Below are 14,368 nucleotides of genomic sequence, written 5' to 3' on the forward strand. Positions count from 1 at the left end.
CGATGAAGAGTGGCCCCCGCTTGCCACAACTAGAGAAAGCCCTCGCACAGAAACGAAGACCCAACACAGCCAAAAATAAATATATAAATTAATTTTTAAAAAAAACCAAAACCCTCTAGTTCCAGTTTCTTCCTCTAGAAAAAGAGCTTAATAAACTTGCCTTTCGGGATTGGCTGACACAATTAGACCTAGTGTTTAGAAAGCGGCTAAGGAAAATCTGATGGCCATTTCAACAAATGGTCGTTATTGGTAGAAGTAATAGAAAGAATAGAAATCGGTGTAAAAATTGCTGACATCTTCCCCTTGTCTTTGAACTCCCCATCTTGTCCCCACACCATTTATATCGCATTGGTTTGCCTTATTGGAAGATATGGTTCGAATTATACATTCTGAGTAAAACTTAACATTTGTTGATAATATAGAAGTATACACTCTTCAATTATGGGAGCCAATTAGTAAGATCACATGAAAGAGACGTTTGAGTTGGAATCCAGTGATTTACATTTGACTCCTGGCTCCATAACTGGGAAGTTTACATCCTACAGCAACTTACCTGACCTTCTGAGTTGTAGATACCTCATCTGTTAAACAAGTATGAGGGGTGGGAGCTAGGGGAGAGTGTTTTGAAGATGACTTTGGGTAATATTTTTCTTTTGTAAGGTATTTTATATATTGTAAAGCTTTTTACAAAGAAAGTTCTATTATCATTCGGTCCTTACGCATATTTTTATGTGCTCAATTTATTCCTTAAACTTATTTTCAGTTATGGAATGGAAAAACCAGGAAAGCATTCAAATTTCCCTCCAAGGTATTTGAGCTCACATCTTGGGACCCAATTCAGCAAAGTGTATCTAAGTCAGTTGCCTTATGTTCTTGGGCTACCAACCAAGAATATAGTTGAATAATAGTGACCAGCTTCAAATCCCGCTGTACCAAAAGACTGATCTACTGAGGGCTATGCAGGAAGGGAAGGACAGGACTGCAAACATAATTTACCTATGGATGAGCCATAAAATACAACATTACCTAAGATAAAGTGCCCCCCTCACTCCCCCCAAAACGGAACCCAGTCCTAGTCATTTGTTGAGAAGAAAAGAAAAGAACAACGCACATTTACTAACACCATTTTCATTGTCTCAGGGGAGGATGCTAACTTTGAATGCCTACATGGTATCAGGCTGGAAGAGGTCCACACAGGAGCCCTGAGGTTTCATTATTATTACCTTCATATTACAGGTAAGAAGGGACTGGAGTTTAGAATGATTATGCAACTCGTCCCAAATCACACAGCTAGTAAATGGCAGAGTGAGAATTGGAGGTAGATTTTTTGAAGTGAATACATTAGACTTCTATACATTAGACTTCTTTGAACTTATTGGGGTACTTACTGAGGGAAAAATATCCCAGCTGAATGGCCCTTCTATTGTCTACATTCCAAAGTAAAATTAATGTTCCTAAAAGAAAGAGGAAGGAAGTTATAGAATTTCGATAAAGGGACATCTGAAAACCCATTTAAGGCATCCTGTCCTCCTGCCTGATGGGTGGATCCTTCTACAGCAGCTGGTCTAGGTCACAGTGACAGGGAAGGTTATAAGGTTCTTACATACCCAGAGCGAAATGTGGGAGACTGTAGCGTCCAACAATTCCAGCCCGATTGGATCTCCTCACTTAGGTCAGAGAGCCCATCCCTAACTCCTCTCTCGTGAAACGCATCATGTCTGACCTGCATCTTCTCCCCACTCCTTTCTACTGCTTCCCAAAGGGTGCCAGATGTGAATCCCTTCCTCATGGCTCTCTTGTGGGTGATTGCTCCACCCACCATGGTCCCTCTAGGCCTAGCTTTTCTGAATTTCTTCCAACATCTGCTGGTGACATAAAACTCTGCCAAAGCAGTGGGCTGTTTCCTCAGCTCCCTCTTACCACCCTCCGAAGGATTCACAAATGTGAAAAACATTGTGATATGACAGCCTGCCTGTTTTGACCTGTGTAGAATTCAGCAACTGTTGCTTATAAGGAAAATATTTATAGCCTCATTTTTTTAATGCAAAACAGAAAACAAATTGCAAATATTTTGTTGATTTTTTAAATCAAGTAAATGGAAAGGTGTTCTCCTTATAAAAAAACATTTTAAATATAATAATCCTCTCTCTTCGTCTCAGAACTGTATTTAGTTTATGTCCTTAAGTATGCATATTTATCTGTATGAACGCCCAGAGAAAAATATACTTTGATCTTTTGTGTTTTAAAAAATAAATGAAGTACACTCATGATAGAAAAAAATATGCCACAATTAAAATGAAAGATGTAGACATCTAGGTAGTGATATATAAAGGTCTCTAAGACTTGTAGTTCAGGAATAAAAACCAAGCTGCAGAACAATACATGCCATATTTGCTGCCTTAGTATTTCTAAATGTGGGTTTCTAGACCTAAATCAGAGCGGCACTCTGACTGTTGAAACCACTGTGGCTTTCAAATTGTAAAGTATCAAACAATATCTAATAGTAATAGATATCCCAATACATGACGATACAAATCGATGGCAAATAAAGACTCCTACCCGTTTCCTCACTTTTGTAATCCTGGCCAAGGCACTCTATTTATTTGTCCCCCTAAAATTTAACATTTATTTCTTGACATCTCTGGGAGATACACAGAACAAAAAGAAGTGGTCCCTAATCTATTGGAGTTATAATCTATTAGGGGTAGAGAAAACACCACATAAAAATTTAAACAATGCAAACTAGTGTGTGGTTCATTGCCAGCTTTGATACAGCTGCTTGAAACTGAGGAGAGTTATTAGTTAGATCCATTAGACAATAACTAGCTTGTCTAGGTATTAGAAAATTGTAATCTGTCTTCACTTTGTTCTTGCAAATTTGCATACCCACCAAGCTTTACGTAGCTTAGACAAGGTACCACAAGACTCACTTCACCACCCCCCATAAATAGTACCTCTGGCATACGAGCCTTAAGGTGTGTGCCCGAGTTGTTTTTCAGGAACAAGGAGTCACCTCTCATCCAGTTCAAACCTGTTGAACATGTGTCCCATGAAGAAACACGAAGCTCATTTTTACCTGTTACTTCACCTTTTTCTTACCTCCAATCACCTTCCCCCAAGTCTCAGACCACCCTGCTTCTTTATCCCATAAATATCCCAAGCCCCGCGCCTTTGAGGAGGTAGATTTGAGATTTGTTCTCTCTTCTCACTTGTCTGCTTCACGAAAAAACCTTTTCTCTGACGCAAACACTGGTGTCTCAGCGTTTGACTTGGTGCCCGTCGGGCAAATAAACCTGATTCGGTAACATAATGAATTGAGAAAGAGGGGGCTGTCTGTAGACTAGACTAGACTAGAGGTGATTCCTATAATCCAGAAATAGATAAGAATCGTTAGGGGTTGATGGATGATCTGGGTAACCCATCTCCCCGGTAATTCAACAAGCTCTTAATTGGCATCGTACACTGGGTCAAGGACCAGTATTCTCTATGTGTTGTGCAACGTTTCACCTGGCCTGACTAATGAAAACTAAATGCATTTGGAATGGAAGTGACACATATATAGATGAAGTGTTTGATGAGCTCTTTTGCAACCCTGATCCATGTAAACAAACACAAATAAAGGGAGACCTTCTGGATTATAAAAGGAAGGCAATCATCACTCAGTTAGCCCCTCCAGGAGCAAGGTTTGAAAATGAAGATCCTTTTACCACTGACCTTTCTGGTTTTTATTAGTTCTCCAGGTTGGACAATAGAGAGGCACTACTACATAGGCATTAGAGAAACTACTTGGAATTATGCTCCTACTGGTAAATATATGCTCAACGTAATGCCTATTTCAGAAGATCAGTAAGTAATACCTTCACACTGAAAAAGCTGCTATCAGAAGCAAACGTTGATAATTATTATTCACTGATAAAATGCTGATAAAGAATTTTCCATGATTGACGCTTTCAGGGCACATTTGCTATTAGAACCGCTCCCTTTGAATTTTTAGTATAAGCATGACATGGAAGACAGCTATTAATATAAATCAGAAATTGCTCCTTCCTGGGATTATTGCCACTCTTGCCCTCATGATGCATATTTCAGGGATTATCTCTAATTCTGTATTTATCATCGATTTTGTTTGAGTGGTGCTTAAGATGTAAAACAACGCTTTTCCTTCTCATATGGAGTCTATGGCAGAGATTGTAAAATTGCAGCTCTCTTCTTGATTTCTCTGTTCAGATCATTGGGACGAGGGAATTTAGAGGTTATGAGTCGGGTTCTGATTTACTCTGTTTGTGTGCCAAATTGCCCCCAATTCTACCAACAAATCCACGAATCATTGAAATGTGTAAACAATCTTAACTTGTAGGAATTGATCTGATGCTTGAGAGCTAAAGTAACCTCAGGGTAGGGTTAGAAACCTTTCGTGGTTCAGTACAAAGAATTTGGTAAGTCATTTAAACCGAAATACCATGTATATTACTTGCTACATTTGCATTTGATCTCTTCACCAGCACTTCCAAACTTCTCCTTGCCTACTACGCTGTTTTTGACTCCTTCTAGATTTTCACCAGTGTCTGGGTTTGTTCTATAAAATTAGGCTGTAACGCTTCTTACTTCTAGTTTCAGTTGATTTAACACTGTTTTCTTTCCAGTCAAACATTGTTCAAGTTCTTGTTTGTTTACAGAGTTTCAGTCCCAAACATATCTAAAACAAAGCCAAGATAGGATAGGACCTGTTTATAAACAGGCTTTGTATTTTGAGTACACGAATGATACATTTCAAACGATCATTGAAAAACCATCCTGGTTGGGATTTTTAGGTCCAATCATGAAAGCAGAGACTGGAGACCTCATTTGTGTACATGTGAAAAGTTTTGCTTCAAGAAACTATAGTTTCCATCCTCACGGAGTCAACTGCACTAAAGAAAACGAAGGTAAGTGGGTCCCCTTTCCTTAGATTCCTGAGCTTTTGCTTATGAAGAGCATGAGACCAAAACCTCAGGAAAAGCAAGGTACTCGTGAACTAGGAGTAGTTTGGGGTGAATGTAGACTTTTACTTCAGATGTCTTTAATTTTTATATCCCAGATTGTTCTTTAATTTCTCATTTGAAATGAGTGGACCCTCCCCACCCCTGCACCCAGTGCAATTTCTGGAAAAGAAAACACACTTTTCTCTTATGTAAATAAATAAATAAATAAATAATTGGGGGATGGGTAGGAGACACTCATGAGCTAAATGTTAGGTTGGCAGAAATATTGTTGTGCTTTCATCTCATTTCCATTTCCTAGCGAATGAGGATTAGCTTCTTGGAAAACATCACTGTCAGGTGAAGTCACTATTTTCCAGACAGTAAGTATCTTCTCCCCTAAACAGTCACACTCACAGCTGCCTGATGGTGTTGGAAAAAGGAAGGGAAGAGAAAGCTAACAAATAGGGTTTTGTGTTCAACATGGAGCAGGGTCGTCTCAAAAGATGATAAAGTCTTCAAAGTCTTCTGTTGAATGAAGGAATGTTACCTATAATTATCAGATTCCAGCTTCCAGAGGTGGAGAGCTGAAGCCAGATTCTAGGAGAGGAAGCAAAAAAAGAGAGCAAGACGCCAGATTCAGACTAAGGTAGTGGCTCAGTATAATATCAGCTATGCAGAAGACCACTTCCCGATGCCTGTGGGCAGCTTGTAGGTAACATGGAGGCTCTTGAGGCCCTGGGCCCCAAAGTCTGATTTGCAGTATAGAAAATAGGGAGGGCAACTCAGGATCCTAGCTCTCTGTATCCGAGATCTAGCACATAGTAGGTACACAATAAATATTTGTGGAATCTATCAATAAAGGTGATGATAGTCTGTTAATATGCTGCCTGACTCATTCCAATTTAGTCTGGAAACTGGCCAAGCTGGGCATTCAGGTAGAAACCAAGTAAGGGGGATCTAGGGAGACAGGAGGCAGGAGAAAGGAAGGTGGAGATGCACACTTTATTCTAAAAATACAAATTAACATCCATTCATGACTTAATGGAGAAAGCGTGGGTCACATTCAAAACAGTGTCGTCCGGTGGTTACTGTGACCACGCTGCAGGTTGTTTTCTAGGCGCTCTCTATCCTGATAACACTATAGGCCCGCAAAAGGAAGATGACCGGCTAGAACCAGGGGCAGGGTATACTTACCGGTGGTTTGTAAAAGAAACTCAGGGGCCTTGTCCCAATGACAGTAACTGCATGACACGGATGTACCACTCCCATGTAGAAACTCTAAAAGATGTGGCTTCAGGACTTCTTGGACCAATTCTGACTTGTAAAAGAGGTTACGTTTAAAAAATCTCATTGTAGCAATAGAGCCAACCAGGATACGTGGGGTCTCCCTCACTCTTCCAGTGGAATTTTGCTATCAAATGAGCTCTCTTTGCCTGGCTTGACCTTGATTCTCCAGTCAAGAAAGTAACGTTGCCACTGGAACTCTGAGCTCTAGATGGCAATCTTGAGTTCAATGCCTCCATTCAAGTCCAAGAGCGCAGGTTGGACACTAGATGGTAGTCAAAGCCAGTAATCGTCACCTTAGCCACCTTCACACAGAACTCTGCCACCCTTCTACAGAGAAGTGTTGAACACACAGGGTGGGAGGAAATAGGGAGACGAGAGGCTGTCTGCCTGTTCCTTGCACGCTCAGTTCCTTAGGTTTCTGTCTGTGGAGGTGCAAGATTTTCCTTTTACGTTTTGAGTGGAATCAGTTAGAATCACTAGTTTATTTCATAGCAAAAAGAATTTCTGCAAAGAGGAAGTTTTGCTCTTTTGCTATTTTGTTTCAGGAACCCTGGATAGAGACATGCAAAAAAATATCCACTAGTCTTACGTTCTGATGTTTTCTATAACTGGAAAACCGTAGCTGGTATATCGATGAAATATTAATATATATACTGAATCTGGCCAAGTTAATGCTAGAGATTCTGGCTTCTGAGAGAGCAATCTCATGTGCTGTAAGATTATAAAGAACTTTCTCATTCATTATATCCTATAATTCTAACTTCTATGATTCTATTTCATGATTTCCCTTTGTTTGAGTTGGTTTAAATGAGTTTTTATTTCCCAGTTTTTTACCCCGGGTATGCTGGTTGATAGGCAAGTCATCTAGTAAATCCTCTTGGTTTCCAAAGTCTCACAGCAAGTAAAGTTAAACAGATGCATTTGTTTCTAACATCTGATATTGATCAAAAGTAGGTGGTGACAGCAGAGCAAAGATGTAAGTTTAAGGTAATAAAATATTATAGAAGAACAAAGACATAAGTGACCAGATATCTTATGGAAATGTGTTTCTATGTAGAACCTTTCAGAAAAGATGCTCTTGTTATCTCAGTCTCCTTTATCCTTGTTTTCTTCTTCCATGGACTTAGCTTCTTTCTATTCTTTCCCCCTTTTCACTGTTTCCCGCTTTTTCGCTTACTTTTCCTCCTCTTGCTTCTAAATTTGTGTGCTCCTCAGCTTTAATCAGAAACAATGCTTATGGCCTCTTTTTTGGGAAAACAAATCAAGTCCTGTCGTAGATTATGCATGAGAACAATGATGATACTGCCAGGCTTATGTGATGAGAAAATGCATAGAATGTATACCACGTGGCCTTGATCTAACATGCTTTATAGGTTAATTTACATCTGTTTTCAGCAATAAGTGGATACATGTATGGAAATCTGCCCAATCTCACCATGTGTGCAGAGGACAGGGTCAAGTAGTATTTTATTGGCATGGGAGGTGTGTTGGACACACACTCCATCTTTACCCACGGACAAACTCTGATGTCTCGGAATCACAGAAAAGACACCGTTACTGTCTTCCCTGCCTCAATGCAAGATGCCTTCTTGGTGGCCAAGGGTGCTGGAGAGTGGATGCTGGGCTGTCAGATACATGGTAGGGATTTATTCCTTTTACATAATACAGGGTCAGGGGACTCCCAGGGTTACGACCCATTACAATTGCCTCATCTTTCAAATGGGGGAAACTGCCATTGGGGAGGTGTTAAGATTGCCTTTGGAAAGTCAGTGACACGGTTAGGACTAGAACCCACGTCTCTGACACCTTTAACTTTATGGTAATAAACACTTTTAGGTATATAGGGATTATTTTTGTTGTTGTTTTTACAAAAAAAGAAGTTTATATTCATTAGCTGGTGAGCCTTACAAGAAAACCCTGTCAGACAGAGCATGTATTATTACACCTTTTAAAAATTATTTATTCAATTTTTTTTGAGGTACGCGGGCCTCTCAATGCAGTGGCCTTTCCTGCTGCGTCTCCAGACGCACAGACTCAGCGGCCGTGGCTCACGGGCCCAGCCGCTCCGTGGCATGTGGGATCTTCCCGGACCAGCGTATGAACCCGTGTCCCCTGCTTTGGCAGGCGGACTCTCAACCACTGCGCCACCAGGGAAGCCCACACCTTTTTTTTAAATTGAGAAAACAAGTTCCAAGAGGTTAAAACACTTACCCAAAACCCTATGAGAGCCAGGAATTATGTAGGACCAAATAATTCTAATCCAGTACCCAGTAAACCTCCTTATTTTAGTTTATTTCCCTTTTCAATCACACTTCACATTTAATGATAGGAAGGCCTGTTATGAAGTTATTGATCTTCTCTATTCTTAAATATGACTAAACTCTACATATAATCATGTAAATGTTTTGTTTTATTTCTCAGTCAGTAAACATGATTGTTACTAGAACTGAAGAATTTTTTTCTTTTGTTTTTTGTACAAAAATGGTGTTTACTGGGCTTCCCTGGTGGCGCAGTGGTTGAGAGTCCGTTCGTGTCCCCTGTCCGGGAAGATCCCACATGCCAAGGAGCGGCTGGGCCCGTGAGCCATGGCCACTGAGCCTGCACGTCTGGAGCCTGTGCTCCGCAGCGGGAGAGGCCACGACAGTGAGAAGCCCGTGTACCGCAAAAAAAAAAAAAAAAAAAAAAAAAAAAAAATGAGGTTTACTTCTCTGAGAAAAACCTTTCTTTTTTCTAAGTCCCATACGTTGGTTAGCATCATACTTCAATTAATTATTTAAACAACTAAACAACAAGTATTTATTGGGATTTCCTATGTGCTGTGTCCCTCCCAGGGTTGTGAGAAAAAGGAGACCCACACACAACTATAATAACTCGACAGAATTTAATGATAAAAAGGTTCTCACTTAGAAAGGAATATTGTTTTAACATATGTTTTAAAGGTTAAAACGTACACTTAGCCCCACTCCTCCTATTTACCTCGTTTACAGATCTTGCCTTTAAATCAGGCCTTTCCTCCTCAACTCTGCAGAAAAATATAGGGTCAGCCTAGGCTCAGTTGCAAAAGCTTCTGAAAGTTCTTTGGCTGATGGACCCCATTGCCTTCCCCTGTGTTTCTTCTCTTCCTGTGACCTACAGTTTTGGGTTTTTTTGTTTGTTTGTTTGTGTTTGGTTTTTTGTTTTGTTTTGTTTTTAGGAATTACAGGAATACATGAATAGACTTGCTGGAAAGAAAGGAAGAAAAGCAAGAGGAAGGAGCAGGGGCAGCGGGGAGAGAAGGAGGGAGGGAGAATTTGGTGGTGGCAGCAGACAGAAAGAGTGAAAGTCTAATATGGTATCTGGGAGCCACCTCATAGGACCTCCAGAGAGTTGAGAATTAAATAAGCCAGCTGATAAACTTGTGGTAGCTTCAAACTGGCCAAGGGGGAGAGTTTACACTACCAAAATTAGCCAAAAAAGAAAAAGAAGAATCAGATTTTGTGTTCACCTTTAGAGAAATGGTTTAAGAATAGACCGTTAGTCTAACCCTACCCCACTACCATCCCAGTTCCCTCTCCAGAGAATAATCCCTGTAAGCAAGTTTGCGTGAATACCTGTAAACCTGTTTACCATGCATTTTCATACAATATATATGAACATGTAGAAATTAAAAATGCACAGCTATTGTTTTGTGTTTTATTCTACATAAGTAGATCACACTGCATATAAGTTTTATTTAATTATATAACTTTAAAAAATAGGCTATTATTTTTATATAATAGGTTTTTCTTTATTCTGCTGCTTGCTTTCGTCACTCATCCATATGTCTTGAAATCTTTTCCATGATATTCCCTATACCTCTAACTTACTCTTTTAAACAGTTGTATAGTTTTCCATATTTGAGATGTAGCCTAATTTATTTAACCATTTGCCTACTGATAGATATTTAAATAGCTTTCACCTTCTTGGTTCACTCACAGTGTTATAGCTAACCCCTTTTTATTTCTATCTTTTTATGTATGTGCAAATATGTGTCTTGCTTAACTATGAAGAAGTGAAATTTTTTAATGGAAGGGTTTTTTGTTTTTTTTTTGTTTTTTTTTTAACATCTTTATTGGGGTATAATTGCTTTACAATGGTGTGTTAGTTTCTGCTTTATGACAAAGTGAATCAGTTATACATATACATATGTTCCCATATCTCTTCCCTCTTGCGTCTCCCTCCCTCCCACCCTCCCTAAGGGGTTTTCAATTTTAACAAATGCTGCCTAATTGCCTTCTAAAAAGTCTGTATTAATTTACTCTCCCACCAATGTCACTCTAAAATCAAAACACAGGAATGATGCCCTCATGGAAATGTACCTGCCTCGATTTTCTTCCTGCCTGCCAACTAGTTAATCTAATAAACCTACTAACTCATTAGTAATTAATGGTAACAATTTCAGACCCATAAGGGAAAATACTTTTGGCTAAACAGATTCTCGAATTCCTCTTGGTAAAGCAGGTGCCGTATTCATGTAGGAGCTGTTCCAATGCTTGTTATTATTCTCCACTAGTATATGTTCCTCTAACATTCATCTTGGCCTCCTGAGTTTTATACTTACTTCATACATTTCAGGTTTTTACACAGATTCCATAAATAAAATACCTCAAATTTCTCAAAGGAAGGGGAAGTTGCAATGTTGTTGGCTACAATTTTTAAAATACATATGGACTAAGAAAAATGTTTTAATATTTTCGTAACATTCTCTACTTGAGTTTACTGTTTTTCAGAGGGTATGCAGACCCTCTGCATTATTACATTACATACGCTTCGACAGATGTTATTGGGACACAAGTTTTACATTATTATATTGCTGCTGAAGAAATTTTTTGGAACTCTGCTCCATCTGGTATAGATTTCTTCACTGGAAATAATTTAGCAGCAGCTGGAAGGTAATGATTCAGCAATTAAAATATTTATAGTTAAATAAAGATAATTGGATTTTTTCATAGCTTAGCTACTCCTGAAAAGATTTAGGTATCTATAATAAAAAAATACTGATAAAATAAAGGTAGGAAAATAATTATAACAATTATTGGAAAATATTGAGCCTAAGGATCATTGCCACACAAAATTTTTCTCTAAAAACCTTGGAAGCCACTGCCAAGAAAAACATACTGCTTGTCTTTTTCTTAGAGCTAAATTTTAAAATGGATTTATTTTATAATTATGAGATATTTAACAGCACAGTGGATGGTGTTGTCAACTGTGTTGTTAAATATCTCATAATTATAAAATAATATTTGTAAAACAGCAAGAGCAATTTTACAAAAATTCAAAAATATTCCTCATGTGTAATTGGTACTTTCCTGCTAAGATCTGAGGATATAATTAATAATTTCTTATGACACCCTTAAATAATTTTATATAAATATTTTTTACTCAATAACACCTAAGGATATATTACCAACTGCTTCTTTAATAACCAAAAACTAAGACTAAAATACATTACTGTGACATTGGCATTTAAGAGCGCACAAAAGTTTTTCTGATGGCCCAACTGCTAAATATATTTACCAGTTTGAAGATTACAGGAGTTTTAATTCTTTTGGTCTATTGAATGAAAGTTTTATGTCAGAAAATATCAAGTTCTATAACCACCAAAAAATAATGTTTCCCATAGTACTTTTTTTCTAATTTACTTGCAGAAAATTTAAGAAAACTAAGAATGTTATATCAAGCGAATATTTTCTCTTACATTTTAAGCTCATCAATAAATTCAATCTATGTAGTGGAAATTTTGTATTAATTGTGAAAAGGCTATCTGGGTGTAGAGCAAAAATTAGATTCAACTCTCATTTTATATTGACTAAAATAAGTATGAATTAATAGATTCTTTTGGCTTGCATGATTCTCCTATGAAATTTGATGATGTCTCAGCATTGCAAGCCATCACTTCTTACTACGGAACACTTTTTCTCAGGGGATTCCATTTTATGTTATTATAATAGAATTAAAAAGTCAAGAATGACATCTCTCATGTCAATACTATAGCATCTCAGCACAGTTGTTTTAAAAGCAATGTTGGTTACTACCTGCCTTAAAAAAAAATCAGACAAGTGTTTCTAAAATTTTATTCCAAAAGAAGATGTGTAGATAAACTAGTAGGTAGTATACAGACAGACACTTGTATACACATGTATAGACAAAAGACTGAAAGAATATCCATGGAAAATGTTGACAGTGGTTATATAGAGATGGTGGGATTATGAAGATTTTAATTTTCTTTGTCATATTTTTCTTTATTTTCCAAATTTTCTGCAATGAGTATGCATTGTTTTTATAAATAAATTACAAGTACTTTAAAACAGATGCACATAGGTTCTTGCTTTCTTTTCACATGATCACTGTAAATTTAAACGTTCTTTGTGTATCTACTTTCTCTGTACAGTGAATCCTGGCTCTATTTTGAACAAGGCCCAAACAGAACTGGAGGAATTTACAAAAAACTAGTTTACTTTGAATACACAGATGCTTCCTTCCAAACACAGAAGGCAAAAGCAAATCACCTCGGACTCCTTGGTAAAATTATTTCATAGCTTGTGGGGTTATAAACACCATTTATACATATTCTGTGCCATCAAAAGAATATTCACCAGTTTACAGTTTTAGAGATTTTATCTCTCATCACTGCATGTAGCCCTGAGAAGATGGATGTTCATGCTGACAGGGAGAAACTTTTACTTTTCTTGGCTCCTCATCAGCCTCTTGGGCTTTGCAACCCCTGGAGGGAGATCTATTCTATCCAGTTCCTGATGCTTTTGAGTGGACTCTTATCTTTAGTAACAGCATCATATTTGTTTTCTCTAGGATTCTGGCCAAATGTACTAAGATAAATAACAAAATAGGACCCTCTAGATTCCTTTATTATTTATACAAAAAAAACAACCTTTTTAGAAAAGGAAAAACAAGCATAGTGTTTGAGAAGGTAGAATTGCCATGGGAGGCAAAGAGTTGCTTTACTTCACTAGCATCTCGTGTCCACAAAGTCTCTTCAAGGCTCTGACTTTAGTAATTATAGCACAAGTTTAAAGAGAGTTCTTTCTGCTTAGTTCATCTCTGTTTCAGAATTTTTAGAGCCACAGATTCAACCTGCCTCCAAATAGAAAGAAGTTTTATATACCTCCAGTTCTTGGCTTGGGTTGAAAGGGAGAGAGAGTAAAATGAACGGTCTTTACTTTGTGAGAGAGATAATTGCCCTGCGTCAATAAAGATGCCTTGCAGCTTCTCCCAATCCTCCACTAGGGTGAAAGGGGAAAAGAATAAAAGCCTTAAATGATGAGGCTGATCAAGAAAGAAAATAAAGTGTTCCACTTCTAAATTGAGTGTTTTCATAGGCATTAACTGATGCTCATTGAAGTAAGTTTTCTGGAGCTGGAGCTTATAAAATTCTAGATGACTTAAAGGCAAAAACCATGGGTCATAAACCAGCAATGGTCCATTTGTTAAATGTGTTTTTGTTTCATTTGGCCGCATGTTAAGGAAAAGAATAAGTCACTGTGTATATACTTGAGGGGACAGATGACTCATAATTTAAAATAAATAACTATCCACACATTTTCTTTTTTCTGTTTCCTAGGTCCCATAATATTTCTTAGCCCTGGCGAGAAACTCTTTGCTGTCTTTAAAAACAATGCCTCAAGGCCGTATTCTATTCATGCTCATGGGGTGAAGACAAACTATTCCACTGTTGTTCAAACACAGCCAGGTAACTGCTTTGGGAGAAAGAAACGTCCCAAAGCTTTCATACAGGACTATGGGGCTAATGTTTCCTCTTTTTTTCCTGTTTCTGTTTGTTTGTTGATTTTGTGGAATACATACTATATGCCATGCCATATTTTTTTTTAATTTTAGTACAGTTGATTTACAATATTAGTTTCAGGTGTACAACATAGTGACTCAAAATTTTTATAGATTATACTCCATTTATAGTTATTATAAAATACTGGCTTTATTCCCTGTACTGTACAATACAATATATCATTATAGCTTATTTATTTTATACATAGTAGTTTGTACTTCTTAATCTCCTGCTCTTATCTTGCCCCTCCCCACTTCTCTCTCCTCACTGGTAACCACTAATTTTTTTTTTTTTTTTTTTT

The 14,368-nt window shown here is 37.8% G+C and overlaps 1 pseudogene; it reads left to right on the plus strand.

The window, feature by feature from the left end:
- The first annotated feature begins 3,691 nt into the window (after positions 1–3,691).
- Positions 3,692–14,368, plus strand: part of LOC103069450 (ceruloplasmin-like) — a 25,099-nt pseudogene continuing 14,422 nt past the window's right edge.

Source organism: Lipotes vexillifer, unplaced genomic scaffold, assembly GCF_000442215.2.
Source record: "Lipotes vexillifer unplaced genomic scaffold, Lipotes_vexillifer_v1.1 scaffold618, whole genome shotgun sequence".
Lineage (NCBI taxonomy): Eukaryota > Metazoa > Chordata > Mammalia > Artiodactyla > Lipotidae > Lipotes > Lipotes vexillifer.